We start from the raw sequence: 14,064 nt of genomic DNA on the forward strand, positions 1-14,064 counted from the left end.
GCCCTTTCCTTGTATAAGACTCGCAAGATACTGTGCTCGTCTTACCAGCAGGTTTTTGTGCATGTGGAGACCACATATGGCATGAACTGCACTAAGAGAGTCTGTGTATATAACCGATGATGATGTGTGCGTTTGCAAGATATGGTTGAGCGCAACAATGATGCCATAAACCTCAGCACTAAAAACTGACAAAATATTGCTTAAACGGTGTGGCTTAGTGCATACGCCAGATACCATGGCACATGATACTCCTGTATTTGTTTTCGAAGCATCAGTGTATATTTCCACATGGTCGCCAAAGTTTTGCTTGAGGGCTTCAAATTCTTGTTGTATTTGCAGGGCTGGGCATTTCTGTTTGTCAAATTTCAGAAGAGTTGTATCATGTTGTACAGGTGGATACCAAGGAGATACCAGCTTACTGCACAACAAGGGCGGTAGATTATAGCTCGTAAAATTGTAACGTTCTACATCCCGCTGGACACGAATACTAAATGGAGCCACAGCATTTGGCTTATTAATAAAGAGCCGTTGGAAACAAGTGCTGGTTACAGTGGAGTGTGCAGCATGCTGTGGATAGCTCCTTACTCTCAGCCCATAAGACACTGCAAGGTAAAAGCGTCGCCTTTCCAAGGACCACTCGTTTGACTCAACATATAAGCTTTGAACCGGTGTGGTTCTAAAAGCCCCAAGTACCAGCCGCAAGCCAAGGTGGTGCACTGGGTCGAGAGCTTTCAGGACTGATAAGCGTGCTGATCCATATACAACACATCCATAATCTAGTTTAGAACGAACAACAGAACTGTATATGCGGCGAAGAGTCTCTCTGTCTGCACCCCAGGAACGGTGTGAAATGGTTTTAAGAATATTTAAAGATTTCAAGCATTTTGCTTTCAAGATCTTGACGTGCGGCACGAAAGTGAGTTTTTTATCAAAGATGACGCCAAGGAATTTGTGTTCCTCATGTACAGCAAGAGCGTGACCATCAATAGTCAGTGTGGGGTCTGGGTACAGTCCCCTTCTCCTGGAAAACAGGACACAAACAGTTTTTTCTGAAGAGAATTTAAAACCATTTTGATTGGCCCATTTCAGCAGTTTGTTAATTGCGAGTTGCAGCTGCCTCTCACAAGTACTCAAATTTCTGGACGAATAAGAAATCTGTACATCGTCCACATACAAAGAGTATGAAATACAAGTGGGAATAACGCTTGCTACTGAGTTCATTTTAACTATAAAAAGTGTTACGCTTAGTACTGAACCTTGTGGAACTCCGTTTTCTTGAATAAAAGGTCGCGACAGCGTTGTTCCCAGTTGAACTCTGAAGGTCCTAACTTGTAAAAAGTTGGTTATACAACTGAGAAGTCGGCCCCGTACTCCTAATGAGTAAAGGTCTCGGACGATACCATACCGCCAAGCAGTATCATAGGCCTTTTCTAAGTCAAAGAAAACAGACGCACAGTGATTTCCTCTAACAAAGGCCTCTCGAATAGTGGATTCCAACCGGATGAGGTGGTCTGCTGTCGACCGTGCATTTCGAAAACCACACTGGTTATTATTAAGACAGTTATTAACCTCAAGATAGTACATCAGTCGGTTGTTAACTATCCTCTCGAAAGTTTTTCCCAGACAGCTTGTCAGTGCAATAGGTCGGTAACTGGTTGGGTTTGAAGCATCCTTCCCAGGCTTCAGGAAGGGGATGACCGTTGCTACCTTCCATGTTGATGGCATTTGGCCCTTTTCCCAGACATTATTAAAAAACTTAAGCAAACATTCTTTAGATTCACTTGACAGGTGAGTGAGCATAGAATATGCAATGCGGTCTGGCCCCGGGGCACTGACCTTTACTGAAGACAGTGCTCTCAGGAGCTCTACCATGGTAAAGGGCTTGTTATATAGAAGGTTCTCACCACCTGTGACTGGACTGGCTTGTTTTTCAGCTTGTTGCTTTGTAGAGAGGAAATCCTTGTTGTAATGAGAAGAACTCGATATGTTATGAAAATGCTGACCGAGGAGGTCTGCCTGCTCGCCCAAGTTCTGACATGGGGCCCCATTTACCTGAAGTAAGGGGATAGAAAAGCCTGTATAATCTCCTTTAATTTTCCGAAGTCTATCCCAAACCACCTTTGATGGAGTGTTGTGTGTCAAGGAAGAGATAAAACTGCACCACGAAGAGCGCTTTGCCTGCTTTCTCGTCCATTTGGCTTTCGCCCGTGCTCTTTTAAATGCAAGGAGGTTCTCTGGAGTAGGGTATCTGCGAAAGATACCCCAAGCTCTGTTCTGTTCTTTGCGTGTTTTCCCACAATCGTTTGTCCACCAAGGTTTGGGACGCTTGGGGAGACGGCCAGATGTCTGTGGCACAGATTTCAAAGCGGCATTTATTATTGCATTTGTTATAACATTATTCGCTTCTTCAATGCTAGTATCCTCAAAAGATAATGATACGAGGTTGGCTTCTTTCTGAAAGAAGTTCCAGTCTGCCTCAGAAAGTTTCCATCGTGGAGGTCGTGACCTTAAAGAATTTGTTGGATGACGAACTTTTATAATGATAGGAAAGTGGTCACTACCACGAGGGTTTTGTTCAACTGTCCACTCCAGACGTGAAAAAAGTGCAGGACTGCACAGCGAAATGTCTAAAGAAGAGAAACTTTGCGTTGATGAATTTACGTATGTTGGTAACCCTGAATTTAGGAGACATAATGGCCTTGAGAGAAGAACCCTCTCCAACATTTTCCCCCGTCTATCTAGTTTTGAGCTGCCCCACAAGGGATTGTGAGCGTTAAAGTCGCCTGAGATGATGTAGGGCTGAGGAAGTTGATCGCATAGCTTTTCGAGTTCTCTTTATTCTATCAATGATGATGGTGGCAAGTATAATGAACACACTGTCAAGACAGTGTCAAGGCAGACTTGAATGGCAACTGCCTCCAAGTCTGTGACAAGCGCAGCTATACTCCGCGGGAGGACCACAGCCACTCCGCCAGATGCACGAGCCCCAGTTATACGGTCCTTCCTAAAAATATTATGTCTGCGGGAAGGATTATAATTTTCTTCGTGTAAGTATGTTTCTTGTAAGCAGAAGCAGACGGCACTGTACTTTTCAAACAGGTCATGTATATCATCTATGTTAGTGTGAAGGCCTCGACAGTTCCACTGAAGGAATACTTGCCCCATAATGAAAGTGTGAAATAACAAGAACAAAGGGAGACTGGCCATTGTGTGTATTAAGGAGGTACAACCCTTGGTGGGGGTAATTTCTGTTTATCTTGGGACTTGCCCCTACCTCGGCCTCCTTGTTTCTCTTGTTGCTCCTTCTTTTGGGAAGGAGCACGTGGGTTAGATGAACTGGGGAGACTTGACGATGATTTCTGCGACATGCAGTCATCATCATCGAGCTCCATGTTGTGTGTGTCTGTCTGGACTGAACTCCCAGTGAGGCCATCCCAGACTGAGAGTACACCATCAACCTCTGCAGAGGCTGTGGTCACGATTTCCTGGCTGCCCATTCGAGCAGCTGGAGCCAATGGAGGAGAACTCTCCACAGGCCCTTCTTGTGTTTGGGGAGCTTGGAGTAAAGGCCCAGACGTCTGGGTCTCTACGGATTTCGTCGGCGGCGTCGCTCCCCTACGCGCCACCGCAGCATAACCGCCTTTTTTGCCAAATTCAAATTTTGTTTTTGCTTCCCTGTAGGTGATATTTTCTGTTGCCTTAATTCTCAGGATGTCTTTTTCTTGCTGCCACTGAGGGCAGGACCGTGAGTAGACTGGGTGATTTCCGTTGCAATTTGCACATTTAATCTTATTTTGACAGGTTTCTACTGTGTGATTTTTATCTGTATCGGCGCATTTTGGGCAGGTAGTGCGTCCTCGGCAGGCCTGTGATCCATGCCCAAAACGTTGGCACTTAAAGCAACGACGTGGATTAGGAATGTAAGGTCGTACGGGGCAGTTGATATATCCTGCTTTGATGTCTGTTGGTAGTTTGTGTAGTTGAAACGAGAGTACAACATGCTTCGTCGGGACTTCTTTGCCATCTCGACGCATTACAATCCGTTGAGCTCTAACTACACCCTGATCCTTTAGGCCTTCCTCTATTTCAGTGTTAGAACAGTCAAGAAGATCATGTTCTGAAATTACGCCCTTTATGATGTTCAGTGTCCTATGTTCAGAAACAGTAACTGACACATCAGCGATTCTATTGAGAGAGAGTAGGGTGGAGCTTTGCAGTCTCGTTTGTACTTCAATTTGAATGTCACCTGTTTGCAGTTTCTTTGCTGCATAGGATTTTCCAATGATCTTCTCGAGTTCCCTGGCAATGACAAATGGTGATACTTTTGTCATAGACTTCGTGCTGTCTACTGCATGGACAATAAGGAACTTCGCAAACCAATGTTCTGGAGTGAGGTCTGGTAGCTGCATTGGCTGTGCATCGGTGCGGTGCCGCTTGCGGCGCCGATCATGATGATTAGAGTTTCGATAATCCATATAAAGGAGAGTACTGTTTCAGTGCAGTAGGTGCGTCACCCACCTTGGAGCCCAACAAGGGAACGTGTCCCACACGCTAACGCCTGCCTCTGCACTATACCCTAGTGCAGCTTCTTGAAGAGTGAAAGACTGCCCAAGGTTGACCCTTGCCGCCAAAGAAGGTGAAAAGAGGAAAAGGAGAGAAGGAAGGAGACCAAGGAAGAGAAAGTAATGAAAAGGAAGATGGCGACTAGCTGAATAATCCTGGCCGGGTCTTCCAGGACCACCTGACTATGGGAAGCAGGGGCCAAAGCGGTGTGTTGCTTTCCCGGAGGGGCCCAGAAGGGTCCTAAACAACCTCCGGGTCCACTCAACCGCCAGGATCCCCCTTTCCCCAGACACGGGAAAGCCACGCACAGCTATACGTGGGGGTCTCCCTCCTGCGGCGACCCAACCGTGAGTGCAGGAGGGGGCTACTGCGGCTGCTGCCGGGCGATGGGGGCGCCAAGTTCCCGACGCCGGGCTTCCGCGTCTTGTCATGCAGTGAAGCAGGTCAAGAATTAATAACTTTACCATATGAAAGTCATTTTCACAACTCCATTTCGAGATTTGCTTCCATGAACAGGCACACAAACCGTCCGTCTTTGGCTCACATTGGCTATGAAAAATCCATTAATAATACATAAATCCAACAAATTGCAGTGAAGTACAGATTCGATTCACGGAGACGATAATTTCTACCCTGTGCGTTAAGCGGCCAGATACCCGTATTGCTGCTGGAATAGTAATAGCTATGACTGCAAAAAGTTAAGCACCTTCATCAAACATAACAGTTATGCGTGTCATGCTTTATCGAGCAAAGTGCATACACAAGAATCGTGAAGCATGGCAAGATACACGCTGACAAACGATAACTAACAAACACACACATTTCTCCTCTCAGAAAATTATTAAGCAGCATAATACGACATACTCCGTATTTTACCGACAAAACTAAGCTTGAACACAGCTACAAGCACGACAAACGCGCAATTTATGAAGCACCTACAATAATAACTGACGGTTAACTAACTAACACACCCATTCATTTCTACGCTAATGGCATGCGCGATTCGATACGAACAAAACACACCGCTTTATGAAAGCCTAACAGATGTAGTTTTAATACGGCCATCGCTGCGATAACAGCGTGCAAGGCTCATAAAATCGGTGCGAATCCTGGTAAATTAGTGTGCCTGAAACAAGCACTTCACCTTGGCCGCAAGGCATTCCACGAAGAACTCTATTAAAAAACGCGTGCGATTAACGTCATTTTTGAACTAATATTTCGCGCAATCCTATATAACTTCTTCACTCGACTTACAGGAAGAGGCATACACAAAGAACTTACTTGCCAAGTGGGGTCGCCGCATAGAACACGCACGCACACAGACACGCAGATTCACATTTTTCATTACACACAACGAGCGTCGCGAGTCTTCAGAGTCACAGAAATCCTAATTATTTCTCCAAGTGAATAATTATTCATCGCACTGCCCATATATGCTATGTATGCAGCCATGAAACAATAGAGCTTCGGTTCGGATGTAATAGTATTCACCGGCTGCCGACCGACGCGTACGAGAGAGAGAAAAAAGAAAGGAAAAACACGAGTGAAAGCAGGCCAGGAATGCGCGTTGGCTATGGAAATGCGTACAGAACAAAAGAAAGAAACGGTACCATGCTTATATGCAGCAATTATAATGCACCTCCCTATTATCATTACTATTTTCATCAACATCAACACCATAATACAGATGCGCTACACGAAATTCTGATTCTTTCTTTTTACTTCTATTCGCTTGCACCAAAATAACTTGAAGAAATACTATACAGTGGAACAGGAAAATGAAAACAGAATTTCAGCACCCGCTACACGCTTCAGCTCTAACGGATTTTTAAAGCAAACCAGATTGTATTTATTAATAAGCACGCTATCTTTCACTAAAATAGGTGAGTGGCTCACGAATAAAATAAAAAATATATAATTCCCACATCATTGACTGCAGTCTTCAGTACTCAACAGCGCAGCGGGCTTCGCGACCCCTCTACTCCCCTTGGGCCCACCTGTAACAAGCTCGAAACTTTTCTGAATATATCCTGCAGGTACTGGAATAAAGATTTATCGCAAAGATAATCATCTGCTGCAGATCGCATTTTTTTAAGTAAGAAATGGTAAAAAGGCGTGTTAAACGCTATTTGTAGGAAATAATAACAACAATATCAGATCATTTTTTTCTTCATTTCTTTATTTCCAACAGCTCATTACTTTGTGCTAGCCATTGAAAAATTAAAAATTTCTGCTTTGCTGCCGTTAAAGTAGCACGAAAGCGCAGTCGAATAGCAAAGTGCATGCTGACAAGCATAACAAATGCAAACGCTAACGACAATAACTACTAACAAACACAACCCTTCATTTCTACTGTCTGAATTCGCGGTAGAAGCGTATAAGCGCTTCCACAAGAACAAGCACACTGCTTGAAGAAAGCCTAACAAATGTAGCTCAATGCAGCCCTCGCCTTCAATCACCGTGTTGAAGGCAGTCTTTTCTTTCTGATTTTGCTTTAAAGACGTAGCTTAAACGGTTTTTCGCGCCTAACATTTCTGCTTGCTACATGACGCGTCCTATCATGTAACAGAGCAGGGCAAGAATTACTAAAATGAGCAAAAAAAATTTTTTCTGCGATACCGATTCACAATTCGCTTTCATGAGCAGGCAAATCCCTTCCCTTCTTTGTCCACAACTTCACAGGGCGCATGATTCGTCTCACGGGGACTGGAATGTCTACCCTCTGCGTTAAGCGCTCAGATACCCGCATTTTTGCTCAAATAGCAAAATAGCTATGACTGCAAAAAGTAAGCACCTTCAACAAGTTCATAGTTCCTGTCATGCCTTATCGAGCAATGTGCATACCGACAGGCATGACAAAACACAGAACAAACGCATCCATTTCTGCTGACAGAACTGAGCAGTACCATGAGGCACAAAGCAAGCCGCAAAACAAGGGGCCCTATTCCGAGCCGCTGTCGAGCGGCAGCGACGGTGTCGATAGAGGAGTATCGGTAGAAGATGATAACGAGCACCGGGAACGACACCTGCCACTTTTGGCATTCCCATGTAGCTTTTAACGACAGTGCGCTTGGTTTGTTGACTGTCGGTAGAGGCTAAGACGTCTGGGAACGAGGACGTCGCACTCTGAGCCAATAGTGTAGCAGGAGGAGAATCACGCGGAATGCCTTATTTTGGAAGCAGACGACGACGACGCGTTGACGATGGAGAAGTCTCGCGCTTATTGCTCAACGCACGAATAATATGAAACTGTGTTGCTGTTCGTGATAGAGCACCGCAGTTTAGTCACGGACATTTTGCTGACGACCTACACGCAATCAGAATCAGTCGCGATATTAAATTCCCAGAGAAGGAGCTGTCAGAACAGTTAACAAGTGGAGAAATGTAAGCTTTAGGCAGACCTTTGTGTATTGTTTGATATGTATGATAGTGGATAGTCTCTGTGGCAAAGTGGTTTCAATAAAGACGTTTCATCTGATACAAACCCGTTGTCGCCCGATCTAAACTCCGGCGCCAACCGTGATCGTGTTTAGCCACGCGACTTGCAGCAGTCTTGACAGCTCTCGCTCCGCTTAACGACAGTATCATCCACCATATCGACAGGGTGGAGGCTGTCGTTCCCGTGAGCGACACCGTCGCTTACGGGCGACGCGTTTGGAGCGCAGGGAATACCAAATTCTCTTCGATAGCGTTACGTTGCGTCACATACCACGTGTTCTCGCTCCCGAACGACATGTTCGCGCTACCGACATAGATCGGAATAGGCCCCCAGGGCTCACACATGCAGTGGGCAGTCACTTCTTCTTCTACAGCATAATACCACATACTGTGAATTTTACCCCGAAAACTCAGCTTGAACACAGCTACGGGCAATCCCACGTGCTAAACAAAAAACTGACAAACACACGCTTGCGCTGATACTGTCTGAACTCGCGTCAAGTGAGTGCCAGAATAAGAACAAGCTGTTGTTGTTGCTCTTAACTAACAAATGTAGCTTGATGCAGCCCTCGGTGTGATGACCGCGTGGAATGCTCATAAAATCGATTCGAATCCTGGTAAAATAGCGCGTCCACAACAAGCACTTCACCTTGCTCGCACGGCACCCTCCACCCATCTCTTTTCAGAAAACGCGATAAACTATTTTTAATCATATTTCGCGCTACAGTACTTTTCTTTCACACGAAAAGGCGTACACAATGCGGAGATAACTTACTTACTTTTCAAGTGACTTCCTAGCTTCACAAATACACACGCCCACACATATTTCCCATACACGCAACGAGCGTCGCCTATACAAACACCCAAAAGTGTCTTCCCAACCACAAAAATGCACATTATTCCTCAGGTCAGTAATTATCCAACGACAAAATAAGACACACACATATGCGCTAGTGGACAGCGCGTCTTCGCACCGGATGTAATAGGAACTTCCACGCAGACGACACCAACTAAAAACAAAGCGGCTCAGAAATGAACATTGCCATTGCGTACAGAAAGACGTCAAGCGCGATGCACTAATAAACAGAGATGAATAACACAGAATTGGAATTCATTGCCTCTTGCTTTATTCACTTGCACCAAAACATGTTGAAACAATACTGTGACGTTGTAGACCGTCACGGGTCAATTCTTGGACCAGAGAGCGTGTCCACGTCCGTGCCAGTTCACATCTAACTTTATTGTCTCTCTCTGCCCCCAACCACGAGACAGTCCGGCATCATCATCTTCCCTCTCCTCACACATGGCGGGGGCTTGAATGACATCGACCCGATGTCAAAATAGCTAAAAATATATTTACATTACTAGACATGTTCTAATGACGATAATGATTAAAAACTGTCCCAGTAAGTTCTTCTCCGAACTCTCAAACCGCAGTTCCCACACAAAGTTCAAGCACAGAATTACGTCTGCAGTAGCTGAGCTAAAGGCTGTATGTAAGGCTTCAGCTTATCCACATGCACAATCTCTCGCCCGCCGTTGCTGCCGAACTCTATTTCGTAGTTCACAGGCGAAAGTTTCGAAACAATCCTGTGTGGACCCCCGTAGACACTTCTGTTCTTCACACCAACTGGCGGTGTCTTGAGTAGCACCAGTTGATCCTTCTCAAAAGATATGTCAATCCGACGTTTGTCGAAAAGGCGCTTCTGTTTTTCTTGCGCTAGCTTTATGTGCTTCCCTGCAAGCTGACGCGCTTTTGCAAGGTTTTCGCGAACCTGCGCAGCAGAATTAGACGCATCGTGCAGTTCGGCCAACTGTCTTCGGTTGTACACTACGTCGAGAGGCAGAACGGCATCCCGCCCGTACATCAAGTAAAACGGAGAGTACCTGGTGGTGTCCTGATAGCCGGTATTGTAGCAGAAGATCACGTAAGGAAGTACGTCCGGCCACTTTTCCCCGGTAGCTGTCAACAGTCTGATCATCTGCTTGATAGTCTTGTTGGCTCTTTCCACAAGTCCATTCGCAGCAGGATGATATGCTGTAGTTGCGGAGTGGTGGATGCCTCGGTGCTCGAGGTACTTCTCCGTCGACTTCGCCATCATCTGTGTGCCGCGGTCCGTGATAATGGACGAAGGACACCCGTGTTTGAGGATGAGCCTGAACTCAATGAAAGCCTGAATCGTTGAGGCTTCTATGTTGGTGACAGGCTTAGCCTCGACGTACTTTGTGAGGTAGTCGATAGCTACGATCACATACTTGTATCTCCGTGAAGAAGGGAACGGTCCGATGATGTCGATACCCACCGTGTGAAACGCTGTTTCAGCTTGCACCGGCTGCAACAACCCATAGGGAGCTCTCGCGGACTTTATCCGCTGACAGAGGCCACATCCCTTGACATAGCGTTTGACGTGGCGGTACATATTCGGCCAAAAGTACCGTTCGTGAATTCTTTCGAATGTTCTGCTTATACCCATGTGGCCGCCAAACTTTCCTGCGTGGTACTCCTCGAGAACCCTGAGCTGTTGAGTTTCTGGCAGGCACAGAAGGAAACGTTGTTGCGTGACCTTGCACTCCTTCTTGTATCTTCGTTACTCCTTCTTCGTTATCTTCCCGTCGAAGATAACGAAGCGATTTCCTATCTTTTTGGTTCTTTGGTTTTGCTGCTTTTTGGTTCCCGATCTCATCTCCGGAATATCCGTAATTTGCTTGCAAAATCCGTCGTTTTGCTGCTCTGCAGATATATTGACCGGGTCCACCTGAAGAGTCTGGCAGGAGACTGCTAGTACAGTTTCAACTGGGTCACTCTGTGGCGGTGAAATCCTCGAAAGACAGTCCGGGCCTGTGTGTGACGCTCCAGACTTGAAGACCACTTCAAAGTCGAACTCCTGGAGAATCAAGGACTAGCGTAACAATCTTTGATTGCCTTCTTTGTAACGTAAAACCCAACACAGCGCATGGTGGTCTGCCACGACCTGAAATTTCCTCCCCATTAGGTATGGTCGCAGCTGTTCCACTGCCCACTTGACTGCTAGGGCTTCCAACTCAGTGGATGTGTAATTCTCCTCCGCCGGCTGAAGAGAGCGACTGAGGTACTCGACTGCACGATAGTCCCCAAAACGATCCCCTTGTACTAGGATTGCTCCATGTCCAAGTCGCGAGGCATCTGTGTGTACTTGAACGCCATATTTTTCATCGTCAGAGAAGTGCTTCAACACAGGAGGCTCACACAACGCTGCCTTTAAAGCTTGAAGTTCTTCCTCTTGCTCCTGATTCCACTGGAATGGCACATCCTTTTTTAATAACTTGCGGAGAGGTGTAGCTATCATACTGTGATTGGGGATGAACTTTCGGAAGTATGAAGTCAGTCCCAAGAACGACTGAAGCTCGGTCAGGTTTCGCGGAGTCGGGAACTTTGAGACTACTGCCATCTTCTCCGGATCAGGGGATATACCTTCATGGCTAACGATATGGCCCAGGTAAGCAACGGCACCGCAGAAGAAGAAGCACTTCTTGGGTTTGAACTTCAGGTTGGCTTCAGCGAACCGTGTGAAAACCTCTTGCAGGTCGGATACATGGTCTTCGAATGTTTTGCTGTATACCACGCAGTCATCCATGTATACGAGGGCGCTCTTATACTTGATGCCGGCGATGATATTGTCAACAACGCGCTGGCATGTCGCAGGAGCTCCTTTTAACCCGAATGGCATTCTGATGTATTCGTAGAGGCCCCACTGCGTAATGAAAGCAGTCTTCGCTGTCTCTTCTGGATTCATCTTGATTTGGTGGAATCCCGAGAGAAGATCGAGCGTAGAAAAGTACTTGCTTCCACTAAGAGCTGCAAGGGCATAACCAATGCGTGTGAGGGGATAGACGTCGTTTTCTGTCACGGAGTTAAACATTCTATAATCCACACACATTCTAGTGGAGCCGTCTTTCTTCTTCACCAATACCAAGGGTGACGCCCATGGGCTACGGGATGGCTTAATGATCTTTGCCTTCATAAGGTCTATTACCATAGCCATAGTCAGATCCCGCTGTGCCGGCGACAACCGCCGTGGTCTTTGGGAAATAGGAGCAGAGATCCCCGTGTTTATGGAGTGGTGATGCAGATCGCAGCATCCCAAGTCCATAGAATCCTTGGCAAAGTTTCCTTGGTTACGAGAGAGTAAGGCCCTCACGGTTTCTTCCTCCTGCGGCGACAACGATATGCCGATGTTGAACATGATGCCACTTATGTCAACTTCGTTTGTACGCGAGCGGACAATCGAAGGGTCCTCTCTCTCTCTTCGCCCAGTGGAGGGCATGCAATTTTATGCACGACCTGCATGTCCTCTTCAGTAAGGGGAAGCTCTTCCAGAGCTGTCATCTTCTCAGCCATTCCAGAGCTGTCATCTTCTCAGACACGCCAACAGTTGTGTCTTCCATCAGTACTGCTGGACGCAAGGACGTGTTCATCACCAGTACCTGGAACGTATCTTTTTCTGTGATACCGGGCTGTACACTTAGTAGTTGACAACGAAGGGCTGCTCCGGTTCCGCTGATTTCGTAGAGGTCACCAGTCGCTGAAGGAAAGTCGGCGCGTACCCGTATGTATTTTCTCGTCAAGGGAGGCACGATTTGTTGCGAAACTGAGTAGACCCTCAGTGTCGGCTCGCCGAAAACCCAGAAAGAGTTCGTGGCCCAGCTGATAACTGCTTTGGACAAGCGCAGAATGTCGTCTCCCAGTACAATGTCGTCTTCCAACCCCGAAACCACAATGAAGGCCAGCGTGAACTTTTCACCGTCGACTTCGACTTCACACATCGTTTCACCGAGAACGCCCAAGGGTTGTCCATTGGCCGCTACCAGGTGAGCTGTGGTTGGTAACATTTCGAGGGGTAGCCTCCGTAGAACCCTGTCACTGATCAAACAGCGATTGATCCAGAGTCCAGAAGAGCTGGAAAGCTGTATCCACTCAGTCGTATTGGGATACGTTTCAGACCCGCAGATTTGGAGCACGTTATGCGCTGGATTCAAGGTAAATCTAAACTGGTAGCGTAAACTAGCGAGAATACCAAATCAGACCCATCGACAAGGCTATCAACACGAGGCGCGAGCGATCCTGGGTGTTGGTAGTAGAGGTACTATTGTAAACAAAAATATTTTACGTCGTGGGCATTACTTGTGTGTGTACTAATACGTTATTCATAATTTCAATGTGGGAAAAAACTATCTGTTGCCCACTTGTGCACATATACGAACTTGACAACCGCCAAAGTAGTTTTCCGGATCCTGCGGATTTTGCGCATGTGCGCAGTTATCGTGCGCACATGCTGTGCGGTCTTCTCGAACTTTTCGACGCGTTGAACATACATAGCAAAGAGCTTGAGAGGAAGAATTTTAATTTTCCTAAAAGCGCTGCCAAAGCCCCCAAGGTAAGATAAACACGCTTGAGCTTGTGTGTGGAATCTCCTTAAAAGTGCTCTCTATTATAGCAGGTCGAGGGGAACTCTGCGTCATGCAGAGGTACCCGCGCAGGACTTGTTTTTTGAAGTCCAGAGGTGCCTGCAACGCGGACGACACCGTGTGCGGTGTATCATTCCACCGTTTCCCTCTAGACGTTGCCAGGTGAGCTCTTGAATATGTTGACACCAGTCTACTGGCGCGTCTCTCGTCACACTTGAATAATGACGGCATATGCATACAATATCTGATTTCTAGTGCTGAAGCTACGTGAACATCTGTCTGGGGACCTGAGCTCCCACATTAAGGAAACTGGTAAACATGTTGAAGTTTAAACATGTGCCTTGCTGCTTACACCAAAGTGGATAAGACCAGTGCGTCCGAGCATTGCGCAGCACGGGCTACTAGCATGATGTTGGGCTTGCTTGCTTTCGCTTGCATGTTTGCACCTGGTGTTGGTACACTTGACAATGGCATGGCACAATATTTCGCCTCCTCCTGCCTTCCTGTTGCATAGGCTTTCTGTTCTGTAACATCTAAAATGCAATACTCTATCTATTTGTCACCAACGCTGTTTTGCAGATGTAGAGCATGGCTTGCTTTTTGCGGCGTGCAACTCCA

The 14,064-nt window shown here is 46.5% G+C and overlaps 1 long non-coding RNA gene across 1 annotated transcript; it reads left to right on the forward strand.

Moving 5' to 3' along the window:
• Positions 1-13,461: 13,461 nt before the first annotated feature.
• Positions 13,462-14,064, forward strand: LOC135367226 (uncharacterized). The gene is made up of 3 exons (XR_010414396.1): positions 13,462-13,608; positions 13,702-13,758; positions 14,026-14,064. It is a non-coding gene; the product is annotated as an uncharacterized LOC135367226 (long non-coding RNA).

Source organism: Ornithodoros turicata, chromosome 1 (assembly GCF_037126465.1).
Source record: "Ornithodoros turicata isolate Travis chromosome 1, ASM3712646v1, whole genome shotgun sequence".
Taxonomy (NCBI): domain Eukaryota; kingdom Metazoa; phylum Arthropoda; class Arachnida; order Ixodida; family Argasidae; genus Ornithodoros; species Ornithodoros turicata.